Source organism: Rhinatrema bivittatum, chromosome 11 (genome assembly GCF_901001135.1).
Source record: "Rhinatrema bivittatum chromosome 11, aRhiBiv1.1, whole genome shotgun sequence".
In the NCBI taxonomy this organism is placed as follows: domain Eukaryota; kingdom Metazoa; phylum Chordata; class Amphibia; order Gymnophiona; family Rhinatrematidae; genus Rhinatrema; species Rhinatrema bivittatum.
The window spans coordinates 74,985,425-75,008,829 of record NC_042625.1 but is presented as its reverse complement, the minus strand read 5'-3'; the positions used below and the strand labels follow the sequence as shown (position 1 = coordinate 75,008,829).

General features: G+C 42.9%; 1 pseudogene; it reads left to right on the top strand.

Moving 5' to 3' along the window:
- Nucleotides 1-986: 986 nt before the first annotated feature.
- Nucleotides 987-22,748, top strand: LOC115073028 (annotated as a pseudogene).
- Nucleotides 22,749-23,405: the final 657 nt, after the last annotated feature.

The following is a 23,405-nucleotide window of genomic DNA, read 5'->3' as shown; positions in this document are numbered from 1 at the left end:
CCCCCCCCCCCCCCCCCCCCCCACTCTGCCACTTTTGCAAGGCCCGGCACTTCGGCGTGTAACAGGGTTATGTATGTAGCTGGGCCCATTCTAAAATGTGTGCGTAACCCTTTTAAAATCGGGCTGCAAGTCTGTAAGAACCCCTTGGTCTGCACTGTAATTGTGCTGGGGCGTTGATTATAACCCTGATGTTGTCTGCTGTCTTAAGCTAACAGCGGCAGCATTCCCAGTGCTGCTGCTGCTTTAGTGTGGCACCAGCCATACTAATTCGCATTTATCCATTTAAAAAACCTCATTGTGGCAATTCTGGGCTCTCTCTGGCTGCCGGGAGCACCCCAGGCTCTCGTGGCCCCAGCAACAATTGGTCAGGTATTTATTTTAATTTTATTTACTCCATTGAAATAAGGATACCATTTCTAGCAAGGTCATTGGTTCCCAGATGGATGATATATATATTATTGGAGTCTCTACTTTCTTCTATAATTGCTTTGATTATTTTGTTAATATTTCTACTGGCTGAGGATCCTGGAAGGCATTTAACTCATGTGTCCCCATCAAAATGATTTCTGAACTTGGTTCCTTTGATAACAGAATCTCACAGGAGAAGCTTCCTTTTAGGACATTTAAGGGTATCTGGCTACATGGGGTGATTACTTCCCTTTCAGACATTATTTAATTTTCTATTGCTGGAGCTTCTTCGTTATCCAATACAGAAAAGGTACTATGTAAGGGTAACACCTGATAATTGTACTGAGAGAATAAATACCTCTTCTACTCTACTACGGTCTCTGTGCCTGTAGATGATTCATCTGATTTTTTGGATTTCTCAGTTGGGGTGTCTCGCTCTCCACTTGCCTGGTGGTTTACAAGGTTAATACTGTCAGGAGCTGGAATTCTGCTCTCTTGAGATTTCTATATAATTGCAGAGTGAACATGATAGCTGTTGAGTTGTATTTGTTTTGAACTAACAGGTAATTAATTCTTTTCACTTGTAAGTTTAGTGCTCTCACAATTCTTCTGTATTTATACTCAGGAATACCTTGGCAGAGTTTTGTGTTAAAACATGTCAGAATGACGTAGGAAGCAATGCACTATCAATAGTTCAACCACATTTGGAAAAGTACAGTGCAGTGATAATCCTCCTAAGGGCAAGGTAAGGCAAACAAGTCCAACTTTTGACTGCATCCAGACTCAGCTATATAAATAATATGATTAGGTGAAGAGTAATTCTCAGCCTCAGAAGCAAGAGCATTGGTAACACCTTCAGCCATGGAGCTGGTTGGAGCAGGCGCATTCCTGCTGGTGCTGTGCCTGGCTTCGCTGATGGTGAGTGTGCTTCAGAAGAAGATGAAGCAAGGGGTCGGAAAACTGCCCCCCGGACCAACTCCGCTCCCCTTCTTTGGGAATGCCCTGCAGCTGAATAGTAAAGACATCTTCCACTCACTCTTTAAGGTACGCCATCTCTTTGCTGCTCAGTTCAGAAAGCCTGAAAACTTAATTTTAAATAATCGTGTTGCACATGAAGGGGGCACGTGGCAGCAGCATGATGACTAGTGTAGGATGGAGGCAGATGTCCAGCACTTCTATTCTAAAACTTTTCATTTCCTATCCTGGTTGTGCTGTAGAAGAGAAGTAGGAGCTGCTGAACAAGAAAACACTTTAAAAATCTGATATGTTACTCAAACGCTTGTTTCATCTTTTGTACATCCATTTTCCATTATGCATATACTACATCTATTCTTAAGTATTATACAGTATTACGCTATTTTGATATTGATCCATGCACGCCATAGGTAAGTCCACTCAATGTGCCACCATGTACAGTGGTGCACTATGCAGATGTGTGAACAAGTTGTGGAAGAGAGCACAGGAAGCTGGGACAAGGTTTTCTATTGCTCATGGGGCTGATTTTAATACAAGCGCGGGCTTCCTGGCATGCCTACATGGATGCCCCAATTTCATAATATGCGCACATGTTATAAAATTGGGTGGCCGCGTGCGCGCAAGGGGGGGTGTACTTTTGCATCTCCGCACAGTGACGCAATCGGCAGTTCCCCAGTTCCTTCCCAGTCCGCTCCAATTAAGGAGTGAACTGGGAGGGAACTTCCCTAAACTCCTGCCTAACCTTCCTTCCCCTCCCCCTCTCCTCCCCACCAGCTAAACCTACCATACCTTACTTTTTTTTTTGTTAGTTGCTGCTCCTCCAGAGCAGAAATAATTTACGTGCGCCAGCCGGCTGCCGGCGTGCTTCCTCGGGACAGTGGCTAATGGCCGCTGTCCCAGCCACCTCCAGCTCTGCCCCTCCCTGCCCCTAGGACCGCCCCTTTCTCTGGCCCCGGCACTTCGGCACGTAACAGGCCCCTTTGAAAATGCGCACAGCGCACGCAAGGCCCAGCTACGCGCGTAACTCCTGTTTTTCTACACTCGCAGGGGATTTAAAATTCAGCCAATAGGTTTTGGCAAGTGGCACAGGAAGGACTGGGGGGAGCTCTTCTTTTTGTCAGACGTTATAAAGAGGCTCATAGGCAGCTAGGAAGCACACGATACATCAATCAGAACTACATTGTAGCTATTAGATTGTGCCTTAGAAAATCAAGTGTGCACTATTTCTGTTCATAGCTGAGCGAGACCTATGGGTCAATGTTCACGATCCACTTGGGCTCAGAGCCAGTGGTTGTGCTGTGCGGTTACAAAGTTGTAAAGGAGGCGCTGAACGACTGCGGTGAGGAGTTTGCCCTCAGAGGAAGCCTACCGATAGTAGACAGGATCAACCGCGGACACGGTAAGAAGATCCCAGAACGTAATAGGGAAATGTAAAGAATGCAGTGTCCACAAGCAGCCTTCAAATGATTCCCCTTTCCCACTTAGTGCTATCGCTGTTTACATTCCCATCCCACTTTCCATCTCTGTTTTCTCCATTTCCCTTCTAAGCAGTAACTACAAAATAATTTAAGACTCCCATTACTGGAGCCATTTTGCATGACAGAAATTAGGAGTGGAAAAGGGGGGACATTTCATTTCATTTTTGGGGGATTGTTCCCCCATGAATTTCATTTTGTGTAATGTTTATTTTGTTTCTTTAGTTAAAAAAAAAAAGAAATAAATATTCGAAAAAAACACCCCCAAAACTGGAAAAAGAAAAGAAATGGTGCATCCCAGTGCATTCCATGCCCCCACCCATCCCTCCCACCTGGGAAAATGGCAGGGCCAGGATCTGCCTGAGCCCCAAGGTGAGGTCTAGGTCCCGGATTTTGCCAGGACTTTGCATGGAGCCTCGACCGAGGTCATGGCGACCTACATTGGCCTAAACCTATGGAAGGCTAAGGCTTCAGCCAGAACCTAGGTATCATTGCTAACTGGTCTAGACTGAGGCCTCAGCATCAGGACCCAGCCTCTGGGCTGGGCTATGAAGCCCAATGTCAGGGCCTAGACCTGGAACCAGTCCCAAGTCCGGAGTCCAGCTCAGAGGCAGGGTTGTAATCCCTGTGCCTGGGCCTAGGCCAGGGCTTAGGCCCAGGCCTAACACAATGGACCAGCCTGTAGGCTGGGTCTTGACACTGGGGCCTCAGCCCAGACCCAGACCCAGGCCCAATGCCGGGGTCCAGTCCACAGCCTAGGCCAGGGCCCGAGACCAGGCCCAATGCCACATCCCTGCCCAGAGGCCGGGTCACAATGCCTAGGCCTCGGTCTTGGTCAGGTCCTGGACACGGTCACGATGCCTAGGCCTGGGTCCAGGTCCAACACTATGGCCTGGTCCAGATGCCCAGTCCCAATGAATGCGGCCTGGGCCCAGACCCAGGCCCGATGCTGTGGTCTGAAAGCTGGTCCCAATATTGGGGTCTTGGCCCAGACCCAGGCCCGACTCCAGGACCCGACTCTGAGGTCAGGTCCTGACACCGGGGCCTCGGCCTGCATCCATGCCTAATGCTGGGGCCAGACTAGAGGCCAGGTTCCAATGCCTGGGCTTCAGCCTAGGCCAGGGCCTGTGTCCAGATTTCTGGGGTGATTGCTGCCAGTTGCGGGATGACCTTGTAATTGGCAAACAATAGCATAGCTTACACAACAATGATCTTTATGGGAGAATTTTCTGAGGAAACCTTTTCTGTAACCTCATTGCATAAGACATCATCTAGAGTATGCAAAACAAAACCTTGATTAGCCTGAATTCTTTTGGAATACAATGTTTTGAACTGATCAAAGAAAAATTGAACTGTTCTTTTACAACCACACGATACTGTAATAACTTCCATTTCTTAACAATATTTCTATAGTTGAAATTGCTAGCTGGAAGAGTTGGGCTTTTTTTTAATATTCTTTCCCTGCATTTTCAATTGCTCAGACAACAGTTTAGAGGAGCCCATGATTGTTGAAAGTAGACAGAACAATGACAAACTGAGAGGGTAGAAGGGTCAGAGTATTTGATCAACTGTGGAATTGTCTTCACCTGATTAATTGAAGGCTTAATGAGTCAATTAACATTTTGGGCCTTATTAACAACTTTTCAAAAAAAAAGATAATGAATCCATTTGAACAATGTCCAGACTTGTACACATGTCATATTCACTGTTTTATTATTTTTAATCTGTTAAAATCAGCAAATAAAGAGTAATTTTACATTAAAAACTGTAGAAAAATATAATGTTTAACATTGTACAATGCAGAGGTTGTGTCAGTTTCTGTTCACTTAGAAATTCATTGTAACATAAAATTTGTCAGAAGCTGCGTAAATGTTTGCATACAACTATATTTATAATAACCAATGTCTGTATTCAGAACATTTTTTTTCTCCTTGGCCTGTTCAAAAAGAATCTAATAACACTTATCCACTTTCTCAAGGGGTCGTATATAGTAATGGAGAGCGTTGGAAACATCTCCGCAGGTTCTCCCTCATGATTCTGAGAAATTTTGGGATGGGGAAGAGAAGCATCGAGGAGCGGGTCCAGGAGGAAGCCCAGTTCCTGGTGGAGGAGCTCAGGAAAACCAAAGGTTTATACTATAAGGTTCACTATAGAATGTGATGGAGGTCACTAGCATGAACTTTATGTAGTGGGTCCTCCATGTCAGTGCTTTATCCTCTACTAGGGGCACTATAGATCTGGGTTCTGGTCGGACAGGGAGGAAGATGTCTCTTCTGGGGCCCCTAGTGTTGTCTACCATGATCTCCATGACTACTTCACACTGTAGGTCAAATACTTGCAGGAGGTGCCTAATAGTGAAGGATAAGAACAGGGAAGCCAATATGATCACCACAGGGAGAAACTAGGAAGCACAAAATTGTCCATCCATTCCATAAGAGGTCCACACCAGGGCAAAGCTCAATAAAAGTACACTGGAGTCTGTAGTTGGTGTTCAAATAAAAGATAGTCTTTACTGTAACTTAAAGAAAAGGATCAAGTCAAAAGGATAAAATAAGAATCAGCATACATCCAATGAGCAACAAAATGCAAATGATTTCTCTGTCATCTTTCTTGTTCTTGCACCTTCATTCTGATTGAAAATACCCTCACCTATGAGAGTGGGATAACTAGAGTATAGTTCCAGTTCTGGCATGAACTGACCTGGAAAAAAGTATCTCCAAGCAAAAATATCCAAAGAGAATGCAAAAAAGCCAAAACTTCAACAGTAATCCAAACGTCTCAAGGATACAAGCCTCTTGAGTTGTTGGCTCAAAAGGCTACATTTTGCTCTTCTTTATAACTAGTCAAATGGGTCAAAAGATCTTTGTCCCAGTCCTTGGGATACCAGGGATATGCCCTTCCCTCTGGCACTGGTCAATCCAAAAAGTCTTCTCAAAATTCTCTTCTTCAAACTGTCTCTGCCAAATGCTTGAATCACCTTCTGTGAGATCCAGGAGGAATCTCCAGCTCTCTAACCATCTTGCTTTGAGATAATGTAGAAATCTCTAGCTATTCAATCCTTTCTCTAATGAAACCAAGGGAAGATTTCAACTCTCACAAATCCTGCTCCTCATCCACTATCCCACTCAAACTTGCTTGAGATTTTGGAGGAATATCTTGCTCTGTTGTGGCCCTCTCACCCACTGAAAACTGAGTTTGATAATTAGAGGGAGACAGTAGAAGGAAAATGAGTGAGGCAAACTGATTTCTTTAAGGAACAGTGGGGATAATGAGGAATTAATGGATAGAGAGTGATAACTGGGAGTAACTTGGGGATATGTCAATGGTCATGTGATGACAGATTAATGAAGTAAGATGTGCAGTAGTTGACAAGAGAGTTCCCAGCCTGCATAATGGGAAATAATGACAGTGTCTCATTTGACCAATTAGGTTGGCCTGGGGTTATTTAATGTTTGCTGGGTTATGTTGTTATGGTGGTATATGGTGTCATATGGTTATTATTAGGGATGTGAATAGTTTTTTAACGATTTAAATTATCGTCCGATATTTTTAATATCGTCATTAATCGTTGAAGAGTGTGATACAATAGAAATTACCCCAATTTATCGTAAAAAAAATCGTTAATCGGGTTAGTGCACACTAACGGGATTTAGTGCGCACTAACAGGAAGTTAGTGCACACTACCAGAAAATGGTACAATTTGACACTTTTCAGGTCAGTTAGGAATGAATATGGCTGCCCTTTTATTTATTGATGTTACCAAGGTTCCCACTGAGGTGATGGTTTAATATATGGGGGATGGGAAATGGAAACGGTTGGTAGCTTGACAAAGAGAAGGGAAAGGGGGAGGTGACGGGCCAAGCAGTCCCACTCCCTGGTCTCTGAAGGACAGATCTCTTCAGAAAATCAGAGCTGCTGAATGCAGGGGCTGTCTCCCCCTTCACATCCCTCTCCACCCCCCCCCCCATTCACAGTGCTCAAGTTTGCAGTTCCTGTGTTAAACTAAACTTCTTTTTTTTCCCTAGAGTAGAATAAAATAAAATGAAATACTTTGTGTATTAAACTAAAGAAACTTTACATAAAATGAAATTAAGTACTTCTCTATATTCTACTTTAGTGAAACGAAAACTTTAGTAAACGGTTACTACCCCAAACCAAATAAGCCTGATACTTCACTTTCAATGCATATCCTGCTTCAACCACAGGGGAGAAGAAAAACTGATACTTCACGCATATCCAGCATAGCTCTCTACTTCAACGGCAGGGGAGAAGAAAAACTGATACTACACGCATATCCAGCATAGCTCCCTGCTTCAACGGCAGGGGAGAAGAAAAACAACCAATAAGGGCTGAATAACACAGTCTGGGTAAAACAAATAAACATGGGTGTAGCTTGCTTATTGCGGCGGTTACTACCCCTACTACCCCTAACTAATCAAGCTTGATATTTTACTTGGTTGCAGCTCCATCACTGCTCTCTACATTAATGGTGGGGGTGGAAGGGAAATAGAACCAAAGAGCTAAGAGAAACAGATAAGTATGAGAAAAAAATGTGAAGCTTGCTGGGCAGACTGGATGGGCCGTTTGGTCTTCTTCTGCCGTCATTTCTATGTTTCTATGTTTCTATGAAACATTTAATAAAGAAACTTGCAACCTGAGCTTCAAAACATTAACATACTATAGAAAAACTAAACAAAAAACTTTATTATTAATTTATTATATTTACAGTGGTTAAATTTAAAGAGCAGGCTGAGGCTAGACTGGCTACTGGCTACTGCTGGCACTGTCACTGCTGCAGCCTGCTGGCACTTTTTTTCTCTTTCTGGCTAGTGCGTGCTAGATCTGGTAGCAAAATGGCCATGGGAAACAGCACCAAGCATGCGCGGCTTAGTTTGCACCTCTAGCTAACGAACATTTCCTCGAATGTTACTTTTAAACCATTAAGTAACAAATTTTGATAGTGCGCACTAACTCGCGTAAGTGCGCACTATTCAGAAAAATGATTTTTTTACAAAAAAATCATGCCGATCAGATTTTTTTCACCCCCAGCTGATCCAGATCGTTAAAACGATCGGGCACACGATTCACATCCCTAGTTATTATAGTATGTTGTATTTTATATTTAATGATTTTATGCTATAATGATGATTGTGTGATAATTTTGAAACCCACATTAAATTATATTTATTTTTAAAGGCAGTATATGAATATGTGAATTAAATGAAATAAACAAATTAGGTTTCAGAGCAACATAGTATGAGGAAAAATGTCAAATGGAACTAGAACCTACTATCTTCTGGTCTAGAGGCAGCAGTTCTATCCATCAACCAAATGGAAGGGTTTCCTATTGATTGAACCTCAACTGTAGTTATCTCACACCCCTGAAGGGGGCACATTATATAAGTCCATTTTTCAGTCAATGGACTCATTAAAACTGCAAAAATATCTTTTTTCCCCTTTATACTAGAGCTGCCGTTTGATCCCACCTTCTTCTTCAGCCGCTCTGTCTCCAACATTATCAGCTCTGTTGTCTTTGGGGACCGATTTGACTATGAAGATAGGAACTTCCTCATGTTGCTCAATCTGCTACATGATAACTTTCGGATTTTTAGCTCAATCTGGGCACAGGTAAAGAGCTACGATATTAATCTGCTTTCCTGCAGCCATATTCTTTGCAGTCACTCTTAAACATCAATGACCATAGAAGGGAACACGAACGGCTAAGAAAGCTCTTGTGTTGGTCAGAGGTTGTGGAGGAGTGCACATGCTGCCTCTGATGAACAGTGGTGGTTGGCCAAGTTTCCTCCTGCTTTTCCAACATCATCTACAGGAGAAATGCAATCAGATACCAAAATTGATATTTATAGAGTCCTTAAGGAGGGTATTTTTAAAAGGCATTTCAATGGATAAAAATACTGCTTTAGGGCCGTAATGATGCAGTAAAGTTTACCTGGCAGAAAGGTGGTATTCCCTGGGCAGAGTTGGGGCAGGGTTTGGATTTAGGTGCATGCTTTTGGATTTTCAAAGCTATATATGTAAACATTCCCCAAAATTTTATGTGTACATTTTTGGTGTGATTGTATGTGGGTAGTTTTGGTGGGAACAAAATTGAAAGTGAACATAGGTATGTAAACTCGCTTTGAAAATTCGAATAACTTGTGTGCGTTTTTACCAGCTTTATTATTGGTCTGTTACAAAATTACCCCACAAAGAGGCTTCTGGGAAAAGATTGCCCTTTCTTACCAATAAGAACAAAAAATATCAATTAGAAAAGACTGAAGAAACCTTCATAATGCAGGAAAAAGGTTTGAAAGGTAAGGATGCATGCGTGAACAGAGATTGGAAAGAAGGACGTGAGCAGATAGGTTATCAGTGTAAAACTGAAGAGGTCCATATTCAGACACTGTCTGATAGCAAGGTTAGCTGTATAAACTGATTCAGCTAACTTTGAAAGTATATTCAGTAGTGCAGCTGAAGAGTTTGCAAAGACATCTCGACTTGGTATAGGTCTCTTGCTGAATCTTTTGTTATTTTTCTTGTTTTGAGTAACTGGGAATCAAAATTATGATGAGCCTGTACCTGCCCCCTCAGTAAAAGAATGGCTTTCTCTTCTCCTAGCTCTATAATTTCTTCCCTAATGTGATGGAGTACCTGCCTGGACCTCACAAGAGGCTGTTCAAACAGTACGATCAGTTGGAAGCGTTTGTAAATGAGAGAGTGAAGCTCCATCAGAAGACCCTGGATCCCAACACCCCTCGAGACTACATTGACTGTTTCCTCCTCAAAATGGAGCAGGTAATATTTTACGGAGGGGGTGGGTGGTGGGGGAAAGAAAAGTCTTTTTATGCTAAAGTTTATTGCTAGGGATATTGTAGCAACACATGGTACTTAAAAACTGCCTCCACCATGAATGGTAACATGGAAAGCCTGCTGGGAGACAACGTGTTGCACTTCCTGTACAATGACTAGTCAATATAGGTTGGGTACACTTAGTCCAACTTGTTTTCATGTTTCATATAAAGCCCCTGCACATTAGATCAGCTGTTCTGTACAGTTTTTGGGGATCTTGTATGTCTATACAGTGGTTTGAGATCACTGGGTGTGCTCATGACTTGCATAAATGTATGTGCTGGAGGCCCTTGCAAAATAGGTTCAGAGACCCTGTATATGATATGTGCATGTAGAGAGATCACCTAGAGGCAAGAGTATTAGATACCCTAGACAAAACGTCAGCCTTAAGATCCCCTTCGCCCCCCAAAACTCAATCCCTTAGCCTCCACTCTCTCCTAGCCAGCCATCTTTCTCACATCATCCCATCTCCCAGTCCGCATACTCCCCGTCCTTAAATCTATTTATCTTCCTGTACAGTAGTTTTAATGTGAAAGCACCTGGTATCACATGGCCACTTCCATGCTATATCCACTCCTCTCCCATACTCTCTTACTTTTCCAAAAATACAACCTTCAGAGGAGGTCAAAAGTTGCAGTTTTATTTGACAAACTGTGTTGCGAATCCGGAAGTGGACCCCTGTTCCGAGGTAAGGTTAGCACTGCCAAAGAGGGAGTTAACCCTCTCTGGTCCCTAACGTTGGAGGGCAAGGCTTGAAGGTTCACCAGTCGAGTACAAGACTTTGCCCTGGAAGCTTGCGGTTCCCCCAGGAGGGGCCTGTAGGAACCCAGCCGCTGGGACTTAGGAGACCCCCTCAGGACTGAAGATTGGTCTGGGTGCAGGCGCCTCCTGCAGGTCGTTGATTCCAGACGGCTGGCGCCTCCAGCAGGTCGAGTCAGTCCAGGAGTCGAAGCCGAAGAGTAGTCAAAAGCCGTTCCAAGGGTCGAAGCTAGGAGAAGGGTCCGCAGCCAGTCCAGAAGTAAACCAGGAAAAGGATCCGCAGCCAGTCCAGACGCAAGCCAGGAGAAGGGTCCGCAGCCAGTCCATGGTCAAGCCAAACGAAGAACGACAGCTGGTCCAGGGGTCAGAAGCCAAGAGTCAGTCCAACAAGAAGGAGAACAGAAGCAGGACGGAGACCAGGAACACCAGTGCAGAATCCAGAACCAGAAGCCTCAATACCAAGGCAAGGTTTGAGGAGCAGACCTTGCCTTAAATACCTAGAATGATGGAAGAGTCTCAGAAGGGAGCCACGACCATTTCCTGTCGTGGCCCCTTTAAATCTTATCTTCAGCCGCGCACGCGGCTCTAAGGGAGCCAGGAAGGGGGAGGAGTCAGCTCAGGCCCGCTGGGCTTCACAGCCAGCCTAGGCAGCGGCCAAGGCCGCGGGAAGAGTGCCGGAGGAGGCTCCCTGCTCCTGCAGGAGCCTCCGGGCCTGCTCGACGCCGCGGGTGAGTATCTGGTCCCGGCCGCGGACCGCTGCGGCTGGCAGCCATGACAGTCGGCCCCGGTCGCGGCTTGGCTCCTTTGTCTGCCCTCCTTTGATTCTAGGGATGTGCAGCAGGGATGGATACGTTCGATTCGGTATTCGTATTTGTAGGGACCCAAATCCGTTACATCCGTTTTCGAGGGACCCCGATTTGTTCATTAGTTACGTATGGTATTCGTTTCCCATTAAAGTTAAAAAAAAAAACCCCATCCCAACCCTTTAAATTTAATTAACTACAACCCCCCACCCTCCTGACCCCCCCAAGACTTGCCAAAAGTCCCTGGTGGTCCAGCGGGGGTCTTGGAGCATTCTCCTGCACTCGGGCCATCGGCTGCCGGTATTCAAAATGGCACCGATAGCCTTTGCCCTTACTATGTCACAGGGGCTACCAGTGCCATTGGTCGGCCCCTGTCACATGGTAGGAGCAATGGATAGCCAGCGCCATCTTGTGCTCCTACCATGTGCCAGGGGCCGACCAAAGGCACTGGTAGCCCCTGTGACATAGTAAGGGCAAAGGCTATCGGCGCCATTTTGAATACCGGCAGTCGACGGCCCGAGTGCAGAACCACCAGGGACTTTTGGCAAGTCTTGGGGGGTCAGGAGGGTGAGGGTTTTATTAGTTAATGATACGTTGCATTCATGGGGGTTCACCATACGTTTCGGAACCCCACGAATGCAACGAATAGGGACCTATATGTTGCGGATTGCGCATTCAAAATGAATGCACATCCCTATTTGATTCTGATCTAATGCTCAGCTCTGCAATTGACTCCTTGAAGCTACTAGTTATGTCTTTTCTTTAATTAGCATTATCTTTAATCCTTTTTGTTTGTCAGGAAAAAGAGAACCCCCTGAGTGAATTTTCCATGGAGAATTTAATAGTCACCACATTGGACATATTTGTGGCTGGGACGGAGACAGTCAGCACGACCTTGAGATATGGACTCATGGTTCTTTTAAAATACCCAGATGTAGAAGGTGAGCAAGATAAGGCAGGTGACGAAACGAAGAGCAAAATGTTGAATCTTAACAGTTCTGCCCAGACTCAGTGTCTCTCACATACAGAGCTCTGATAATCACAGAGGACTAACAGCACAGACAGGGCAACGAATGCATGGAATGGTCCCCTCAGCACAGGAGAAATTCACTAAGGTAGAGGAAGATAATGAATCAGCGGTGGGGAAAGGCAAGGCATAGATCCAGAGTTCAAGCAGCAAGTAAGAAAACAGGAAGACCTTGGGGAGGGGACGGGGAGTAGGTGTTTTCACCTGTGCATGTTTTGTATTAAAAAATCAAATTCAATTTCATGCATGAAATCTCAAATTTCCAGAGCAGGGCCAAAATTTACACAAATAAGTTGCTATTTTAAAACCTGCCAAATTGACACACTTACATCTTTTACTTATGTATATTTACTGCTGTTCAGTATGGGGTATAAATGATTTTAAACATCATTAAGCTGAAAAAGTGACTGGGTATCTGGGTGCAATGGGGGGCCTTGAGGCTGAAGAGGCAAGATGGTCTTCATGAGCTGCAAGTGGACTGGGAGAACTGGCAGACTAATTGGTAAAACTGATTATTTCGTTGCCAGACACATGTTATAAATACCATGACTTAAATACATAAATGTTTTTGAAAATTCAGTCCCATGGAGTGAATTTTCAAAGGAGTTACACACATAAAATTTGCAATTTTCAAAAGTCCATTTACATGCATAATACCCAGTTTATGTGCATAAATCCTTTTGAAAATTACATCCATAATGGACATATTATTATATCCAGGCAAGTATTTGCTATCCAGATTTCTACGACAAACTAAAATGACCTAAACAACCGAATGAGAATGGGGTGCTCTTTGCAGCTATTGTGCTACAGATATGATTCTTTATATTTCAACTGATGTATACACTTTTCTAGTTCCCATGCTTAATGCTTTTGTTTTTCCTGCTTCTCTGATCCACAATGAGGAGTTATACCCGGACTCAACTCCAGATCTTACAAAACTCATTAGAGGGTGTAGAGCCACAGTTTGTACTTGATTCTATACTGAACAAAGACAGCCAGATCAAACTGAATGAGAATCCATGAAACACTCACTACAAGTATCCCACAGTACCAGAAGAACAATTCTTGTTGGTGCTTGTTATATAGGGTTTGTCAGACCTTAATAAACCAGCAGTCTGGTAGTATAAAGGTCATAAGATTCAACTGGTTTAACAGTCCCTTTTGATTGTTTTTTAAAGATATTTTTTATACAATAGTGTTCACAAAAACATATGTAGGTGCTAATAAAAATTCATTGATATTAACAGCATGTGTTAGTTCTATAGAAACCCTGACATGGAGCCATGTTTCGAATCTGGTCTGCTTCAGGGGGTATCCCAGTTATTAACCTCTCCTATAGCACCTCTAAATTCAGGTCCTTTTCCTAGATAAATCTTTGTCATCTGATACTGAAGTTCACACACACAGACTTATACTGACACACAGGGGAGAAACTGGAAATGACATCACCAACAACTATACAATTAGAATGCACAGTTCAAGTATTTGGGGGCCATAGTTTATTCTGTTGCACCATTCTGTATTAATTCAAAATGAAACAGATTCGCTCTGCCCAAAATAACTCTAACCAAGTTTGCATATTTTTTCCATTTCCCTCAACAGCAAAAATTCATGATGAGATTGACCGTGTGATTGGTCGAAAACCGTTGCCCTGCCATTGAAGATAGGAGTGCAATGCCCTACACGGAAGCCGTGATTCATGAGATCCAACGGTTCATAGATCTCATCCCACTGGGCCTCCCTCATGCCGTGGCACGAGATATTCAATTCAGGCAATATGTTATTCCCAAGGTATGGGTCCCATACATTTTTACATTAAAATGCATATGATTGAAATGAAAACTCTGAATTACCAAGGTACTCCATCAAACTTTGTTTCATCATTTTGATCACTGGAAGGAAATAAATTATGTAACATTTACTTTCCTAGGTTTAAATACAAGTTGACTAGTAGGAGATGGCCACAAGAATCATGTGCAACAAAAGTTAACAATCTCTGGGTATGGAAGGCAACTACACTCCACTGACAGTCTGGCCATGACCAGTAATAATAGTCAATCAGACATTGGTCAGTCATGCTTATATACAACCATCAACCATAACCATACCAAGGCATTCTAGCAAAAAAGTACAGCAGTTCCTCACAATCATAAACCTTACTTATTAGCTGAGAAGTACACTATCTGTCTGATATTCACATTCAGCAATTACAAACCAGTTTTATTGCTTCTGATGTTTTTATAGTAGGAAGTCAGTCCATTGGTTGTGGGAGCCATTGACCAAGATTGTTGATGGTGTCAGGTCTCACCACTGCTCAGCTGTGCTTTAAACCACTTCAGAGTGTAAGACATTTCAGACAGAATGGCCAGTAATAGAGAAACTAACATGGAAATGAACAGAAAGCATCCTAAGCCTTTGTAATCTCCATCTGACCACCCTACAGTCAAGTTTTTGAATTGTAGACTAAAGGGTGAATTTTTAAATGCCGTCGCACTCCAGTACCGAGATATACGCGTGTATTTTCAAAGTGTCCTGGCCACGCTCGTATCTCCCGGTACTTGTGGAAGGCCAGGTTTTAAAAAAGGGGAGGGCCAGGGGCAGGGTCTGGGCCTGGGCAGGGCGAGGGCGGAGTGGAACAGCACTATTAGGCGCTGTCCCGCTGAAGCGCACGCTGCCAGCCCACACAGCTTACTGCTGCTCCGTAGAGCACATAAGTTAAAAACAACAAAAAAAAAAAGGGTAGTTAGGGGGGTTTTAGGGGTTGGGGAGGATAGGGGAAATGACAGGCAGGTTAGCTAGGATGTCAGGAAGTTCTCTCCCAGTCCATTCCTTTATTGGAGGGAACTGGGACAATGCCCTTTAGTCTACATGCACGTGTCAATGCGTGCATGTTACAAAATCGGCGCGCCCATCTGCGTGCGCCAGGAACCGCGCGCACATGGACACCTGCACGATTATTCTAAAATTAATCTTTAAAATGTATTTATTTATTTATTATTTATTAATGTCATTTACAGTTCTACAAATGCAACAAGGATATTAGCCGTCAACCAAGTTTCATAAATACCCATTGTTAAATTTTCTCTTTACATATCCTTGAATCCCATCAATAGTCAGCTAAAGATGCATCTATTTGAATGTACTAATATGTAAGATGCTTCAGCTAGATTGGGTAGATTATTTCAGAATCTTATCACTTGAACTCAAAAACAGCATTTCCCTTAATTTTAAAGTAAATTTTATCCTTCACCAGATACATCTGTTTTCAGCATTCCTTCTAATAAAACTATATATGGCCTCCTACATACTCCTAGAAGGTTATCAAGTCCTGTGTTTATCTTATTTTGTTTCTGAATTTCATTGGCTAATGGCTGGTATATGCTTTATCTTTATTTAAATATATTAGTTTCTTAAATCGCAGCATTAGGTAATGTACAAGATAATGTTTTATAATGTCAGATACACAAACAACTAAGTCCTCTCATTATATTGGCACTGCTCTTTGTCCTCCAGGGCACCACAATCTATCCCATGCTGAGCTCAGTCCTGCATGACCCAAAACAGTTCCAGAACCCAGAATCTTTCGACCCCAGGCACTTCTTGGATGCCAACGGCTGCTTTAAAAGAAACGATGCTTTCATGCCTTTCTCTTCAGGTATTGGTATACATTTTTAATAATGGATATTTTTTTTTTTTACCTCTCTGAAACTTGTGGTTCCTGCTTTTCTTAGGGAAATTGAAACCATAACCTCTATGAATAAAGGCTAAAGATGTTAGGACTCTTCAGCTTGGAAAGGAGATGTCTGAGAGGAGATATGACAGAGGTTTATAAAATAATGAATGGAGTGGAATGAGTAAATATTAATTGGTGATTTACTCTTTCAAAGAGTACAAAGGTTAGGGGACACATAATGAAGTTACTAAGTACTACATGTAAAACTGATGAGAAAATATTTTTTTACTTAATGCATAATTAAGCTCTGGAATTCATTGCCAGAGTATGTGGTGAAAGCTGTTAGTGTTGTGCATTTAAAAAAGGTTTGGACAAGTTTCTGGAGGAAAAGTCCATATACCATTGTTACTGTGCAGTTGCAGAATTCCCTGGGATAAGCAGCATAGAATCTAACTACCCCTGGGGATCCTTCCAGGTACTTGTGACCTGGATTGGAAACAGAATACTGACCTCTGGTCTGACCTTGTATGACAAATCTTATATTCTATGTTCTTAAATGCAGAGGTCAATATTCAGAAGCTATTTAGACAGATAATTCACAAGTTATTAATCTAAATGGCAAGATTTGAGATATACAGTCATCTAGGCAGATAAAAAAGAGGCATTTCAGGGAGGAATAAAATTATCTGGCTAACTTAGCTGATTTTCAGTGCTATTTAGCTAACGCAGCCAAGTAACTTTAGACGGGCTACAAAGCATTTTCATTTAATTTGTGGTCATCCTCTGTTCATTTCTGGAGTGACCACAAATGAAACACAAATGGCCTCATTTGTTGCATTTTACCCATTCATTTCAAATGAATGCATATCCTTAAAAAGTACACACATTAGAAAATACATGCATATATTTAATTTGTGAAGAGGAGGTAAACGTTCACATAGCCTGCTTATGTAACTCCCCAAATTACATAGGTAGAGCCACCCTCTCTCACCATGCTCAACCTCCTCATTCTCTGCTTTGCTTTTCTAGATTGTTTCTGGGTAGAGAGGCATGGAGGACAAGCCTAGTGGTTTGAGAAGTGGGCTATAAACAAAGAAACCAGGGTTCAAATCCCACTGCTGTTCCTTGTGACCTTAGGCAAATCACTTTACCCTCTTTTGCCTCAGGTACAAACTTAGGCCTAGAGTCACTAAGCTGCAATGTATTTCCATGGGAGAGGTTTCACTATCATGGGGGAGGGGAGGGCATATCACCACAATAGTGGGACCCCTCCCCAAAAAACCATTTTGGCAAATTCTTTTGTCTCGCAGCCAAACACTGTGGGACAAAAGAACATGGACCCCAACCTCAAGGGACCACAATCTCCTTAAAGGGCCACTGGCCAAAAAAAAAAGGTCCCCATGGCAAAATGGAGATATTGAGCAAGGGTCAGTGCTGACCCCAGATGCGATCTGGTCCTTTAGGGTGCAGGAGGAGGGTCAGTGGTAGGGGAGGCACTGAACCTCCAATGCGGATCTGGTTCTTTGGGTTGTCGGAGGGGGTGAAGGGTGGGGGAGCACAACCCCCAATGTGGTTCTTTTTTTTTTTTATTATTCATTCTTTAGTATATTTTACATCATCATAAAAAAAGATACAAGACAGGAAAATCAATTTAACAGGCAATACACAATTCACCAATAACCAACAAACAACAAATAATGAACAAGTCCACATGTCAAGGGAACAGCTTGTTAAGCAAATCAAAGAAGAAACTCAAAGAAAGTAGCCCAGGATCATACTTCGGCCTCAAAAGAACTAATACAGGTTTAGCTCTTATCGACTAGAAAGGTTTCAAGATGTTCAGGGTCCATAAAAATCAACCCATTACCTTGAAAACTTATCACACACTTACAGGGAAATTTCAAGTAAAAATAAGCTCCAATAGCCAAGACTTGAGGCTTCAATTGGAGAAACTGTTTCCTTTTTAACTGTGTCTCTCTAGAGACATCAGGAAATACCTGGATCTTTTGTCCACAAAATAGACTACCTTTATATTTAAAATATTGGCAAAAGAAAATATCCTTATTGGATTCTAACGCAAATGTAACAACAAAGGTAGCTCTCGTTGCTATATTATCTCAGGAAGATTGAAGAAAAAGTGAAAGATCAGAGCCAGAGTATGGTGCCAACATATCCGTGGTGCCTTCCTCTAGACTAATGATCTTCCTCTTATCAGGTAGACAACAACAGCACTTAGACAAATTCCTATTATGTAAAAATTGTAGAACTTCAGTAACATACTTCTTAAACAATTCATTACCATACAGAAAATGAGTTTGTGGAAAATTCAATAATCGAAGATTCCTGGATCGCAACTTATTCTCTAGTATTTCACATTTGTAATGCATAATCAAACCATCTTTAATACCTGCAGCCACAGAGGATTGCAGAGATTAGTAATAGCCTCAGTAAAAGCATTACAGACTCCAGAGTAATAGTTCTTATCTCAAGATCAGAAAATTTCTTGGTCGCTCCAGTTTATTACTCAATGCTGATTCACAGTCCTGGAAAGAGTAGCCTCAGTCCTGGAAATCACTCTCCAAATATCCCTCAAAGAAATCTCGGCTGGCTCCATACAAGAACCCAACTCAGTCCTCTCCAAAGGTGTACATATTTGCATGGGATCCAGAATACCACATGCAGATCTTATTGGAACAGTTGCGTTCTCTATATCAGGTGTAGTTGACATCCCACCTTCAGAAGATTGTACTGCCACAGGAGGGATTACCTTGTTCACATCTTCCTGCAATACTTGAGGATCACAGCTCACACATGCATTTGGAACAATTGAAGTATTAATACATGAATCCATTGCTAACATTAGGGATGTGCAGCAGGGATGGATTCATCCCATTCAGGATTTGGATTCGTAGGGGCCCAAATCCATTGCATTCGTTCTCAGGGGCCCCCAATCTGTTCATATGTCAAAAATGAATTTGTTCCCCCCAAAAAACCCCATCCTAACCCTTTAAAGTTATTTATCTACAACTCCCCCCCCACCCTCCCGATCCCCACCCCCCAAGACTTGCCAAAAGAACCTGGTGGTCCAGCGGAGTTCCGGGAGCGATCTCCTGCACTCGGGCTTTGGGGCTGCTGGTATTCAAAATGGCGCCGATAGCCCCTGTGACATAGTAAGGGCAAAGGCTATCGGTGCCATTTTGAATACTGACAGCCGACGACCCGAGTGCAGGAGATCGCTCCTGGGACCCCCGCTGGTCCACCAGGGACTTTTGGCAAGTCTTGGAGGGGTCAAGAGGGTGGGGGGGGGCCTATTCGTTGGTGATCCGTTGTATTCGTGGGGGTTTGCCATACGTTTCGGAACCCCCACGAATACAACGAATATGGCATATACGTTGCGGATTCACAATACGTCGAAAACGAATGCACACCCCTAGCTAACATACCTATCAGAGTTTGAGGCTTTGGAGGTGGAGATTGCGTTTCAAGAGCAAGGGAGGCCTCTGCTAGCTCTGTACTCAAATTAACTTGCAGTGCTGAGTTAGCTTTCTGTATGTGGAAATCCATGGGTCCGCGTGTAGAGACTGGGGTTGAAGAGGATGCCGATGGCTTGCCTTTCCTTTTCCTTCCCATCGAGCTGGCAATGCAAGAATCTGACATAAGGGGCATGCCTCTTTGGCGCACGGCTTCGGCACACTGGCAGCGGTGTGCCGCTCAGCTCCGCTTCCTATAGACCCCGAAAACAAGGAGCCGTCAACAACGGGTGTCCTCAGATGCCTGCAGCGCTTGCCTCCCGTGAAGCCTCCGGGGTCCTGGGCATGGATCTCTCGCTATCCCCACAGTTCTTTACCTTTGGGAGGGGGGTAGGAGGACCTTCACCATGGGGGCTCATCATTCTAATTTTTTACTTCTGGTGAGTCAGGCCACCTTGAGTGGTGGCCCTTGTTTGATCCAGGGATTAGCACTGACCCCAGCTCAGCTCCCTCATTTTGCCACAAGACTTTTATTTTTTTTTTTGGCCAGCTCTTTAAATGTGAGGCGGGAGCCTTGGGACCCACATTAGATTCCCGGGCCTCCTCACTCACATATACTGCATTTCAAATAGGTGTTATTTTATCAGAGCTGACCACCTTCTCGGTCGGGCACAATAAAATATTTGCATCACATTGCCTATTAATGACCTTCTTTGCATGCATTTGCATTGTTGACGCAAGCAAATCGCTTGCAAAGAAGTTCATTGCAATAGGGGAGGGTGCGTATTTTGTGAGACATCACTGCGATAGTGCTCTATCACGTTATATATGTTGTTTAACGTGCATTAGAGCACCACCACAGCTTGATGCATCTCTCAGTTACATTGCAAGCTCTCTGGGGATAGGGAAATACCTGGAGTAGCTGAATGCAGTTAGCTTTGAAGTGCTGAAAAAATGAACACATATCTAAATAAATAAGTAAATAAAAATAAAGATTTATTTTATCTTTACTAGCTAATTACATCAAGTGCTCCTGACTCCAGTGAATCTTATTTAATCATTCTCTTTCAAGAGCCCTACCCACCTCACTAGCTTTGCTTTAAATGTGCTATCTATTAGCTTCATGAAATGTCCCCTAGTTCTGGTACTATTTGAAAGGGTAAATAACTGAGTGTTCCCTGCTTATCCGATCCACCCCACTAAAGAGGCTTCCTCTTATCTCCTCCCAGCCGACTCTTCTCCAGGCTGAAGAGCCCTAACCTCGTTAGGTTTCTCTCATAGGGGAGCCGTTCCATCACCTTTATCATTTTGGTCGCCCTTTCCTGTACCTTTCCTAATTCCATTATATCATTTTTAAGATGGGGTGATCAGAAATGCACTGAAGAAATGACCACTGGGATGAGGATTTCAAAGTATTGTCCACTGTGATTCCAAGACCCAAGGTGCCCCTTCCCCAATTTAACCCCACCTGTAACCCACCTGGTCTAGTTCTGCCCAGTCATGGCTTCACGGTTTAAACTCAATGCTCTCTAACTTGCTTTTTTTGTCTGTCTAGCTTGTCAGTCTGTCTTGAACAGACTGTAAGCTCCAAGGAACAGAGGCTGTTTCTTAGGGAGGATAATTTGCCTGTAGAGTTAGACTTCAAGGAAACTGCAAGTAAAGTGATGAGCCCAGGAAAACTACGCATAGAATTGTACCCACAGCATAAAGAGGCACTCCGAGGGAGAGGGGTTTTGCCCATGGTTTATTTTATGCTCATTTTTTAAAAATTTTCTGAAGTATGTATATAGGTTTCCTCAGAAAAGCTACCTGTATAACTTAAGTGTGTAAATGTGTGCCACTAGCTTTTCTGGGATCATTTTCAGAGTGAAAGTATGCCCGTGCTTTCCCTTTGCAAATTGGTGCAAAGTCCACAGGTAACGCACGGACTTTGCACCAATGTGGGCAAATACAAAATTACCCCCATGTGTATCTGTACAACACTGCAAACATCTGGTGCACACTATGCAAATGATAATAATAATAAAATAATAATAATAACCTTTGAAAACTCTCCTCTCTGAACACTACAAAGCAGTGCTCTGCTCTCATTTGCAGGCAAACGGATCTGTCTGGGTGAGGGCCTGGCCCGCATGGAGATCTTCCTGTTTCTCACCACCCTACTGCAGAATTTCGACTTAAAGGCCCTTGTTGACCCAAAGGAAATTGACCTGACCCCAGAAACAAGCAGTTTCGGGAACATGCCGCATCCGTACCAGCTCTGCCTCCTCCCTCGCTAATGCGGCTGATGGGGTCTTCACTGAACTCTCAAAGGTCTCATCTGTGCTGAAAGACTGAATCCCTGGTGTACGCAGCTCTGTTATGTCACATCACTTTGCGTCTGGAGGCTCAACAGATAATATATAATTGGTTAGCTTGAAAAAGGATCCTTTGAATCTAGCCCTCTTCTGATTGTCCATGACCATTTTCTACATTGACTCCGGGGAAGGTGATAAAACAGTGTGCTAATTCTGTAACTGTAAAAATATTTTCTTTTTAACCTGTACCTTGACAGTCATCTGAAGCCATTAGATCAGTGTTTTTTCTTCCATAGAATCTAATGATGTCATCAAACCCAAAACATATCAAATTTTCTTTTGATATATTTCAGCCAGGACTGTCTTCAGTGGCAATGTATTCCCAAAGGTCTTCCCATGAAGATGGGGAAATGTAAATAAAAAAGCATACATACCCAAATAAACAAACAAACAAACAAACAAATAAATAATCATTAAGGAAACTGCCTTGTTTTGTTTGTTAAAAGATCTCTCCAGGATCCATTGATATATTTGTATAGTGCAATATTTTAATTTAACAATATCTGTAACCCAGTGCTCGAACAGAGGGGGTGGAGGGAGGGAGGTCAGAGTGGAGAAATAACGCTGGGTTTGGGTAGGATTTGCATTTAAGATTTGGGTTCCAATGGAGAGTCTGATTTTAAGATGAGAAATCTGGTGGGGTCGGTGGTGGGGTGAGGGGAAGTGATGGGGAGGGGTGTCTCTCTTCAAAGTAAATACCCACATAACATAAGGAGTTAAGCAAGTCGATGCTCTGTACCAACATACGGGTGGATTTTCATTCACAATCTACCCGCCTAGTTTGTGACTGAAAATCCCAATAAAATTAAGTGGGTCAATCCACCCAGATATCTGACTTGCTTACATTGTGTGCAGTACTTAGAGAAAGTGGAAATGTGATCATCATTTCGTTTGATCTAACTTCTGTATTTTATTTAATAGCATTCAAATAAAAATGTATTACCCAGTATGCAGCCTCACTGTGCTTTTATTTCAGGGTAGACGTTAGGGATGTGGCATTTACAATAGGGATGTGCATTCGTTTCTTCCATTTTGGCGATAGGCGCATATCTCAGGGACTTTATAGTACACACAAAAAAACGGATAGCATGCACTTAAATCATATTTTTGCATATATTATAAAGTACTTAAGGTAGGCGCGTACCGCCAAAATGGAAGAAACGAATGCACATCCCTAATTTACAATAACCTTGAACTATGATAGTCAGAGTTTTGGCAACACTCTCCAAGCTCTGTTTTCTTCAGAAACCAGAAAAAGTAAAAGAGAGAAAGACAGAAACAGAGTGAACAAAAAAATATCAGTGAAAAAACCAGAGAATTACATAAAAAGAGAGACAATACAGTTAAGCCAGAAAATCAAGCCAAAGGCATCAATAGTTGGAAACTTTTTATCAATAACTCATCAATGTGAAATATCCTGGGGCCTGGTTCAAAGTCTCTGAACTGGATTTATCTCCCACATAGAATTCATTGCTGGGAGCAGCTGGATTTTGTTGGCCTATTTGTTTGCTTCTGGCACATTATTGCTGCTTTTCTATGCATAACCTACTCTCCCCAGCCTTAGACTTTTGTCTTGGGTCCAAAATATTTTGTGGTAGCAAAGGGG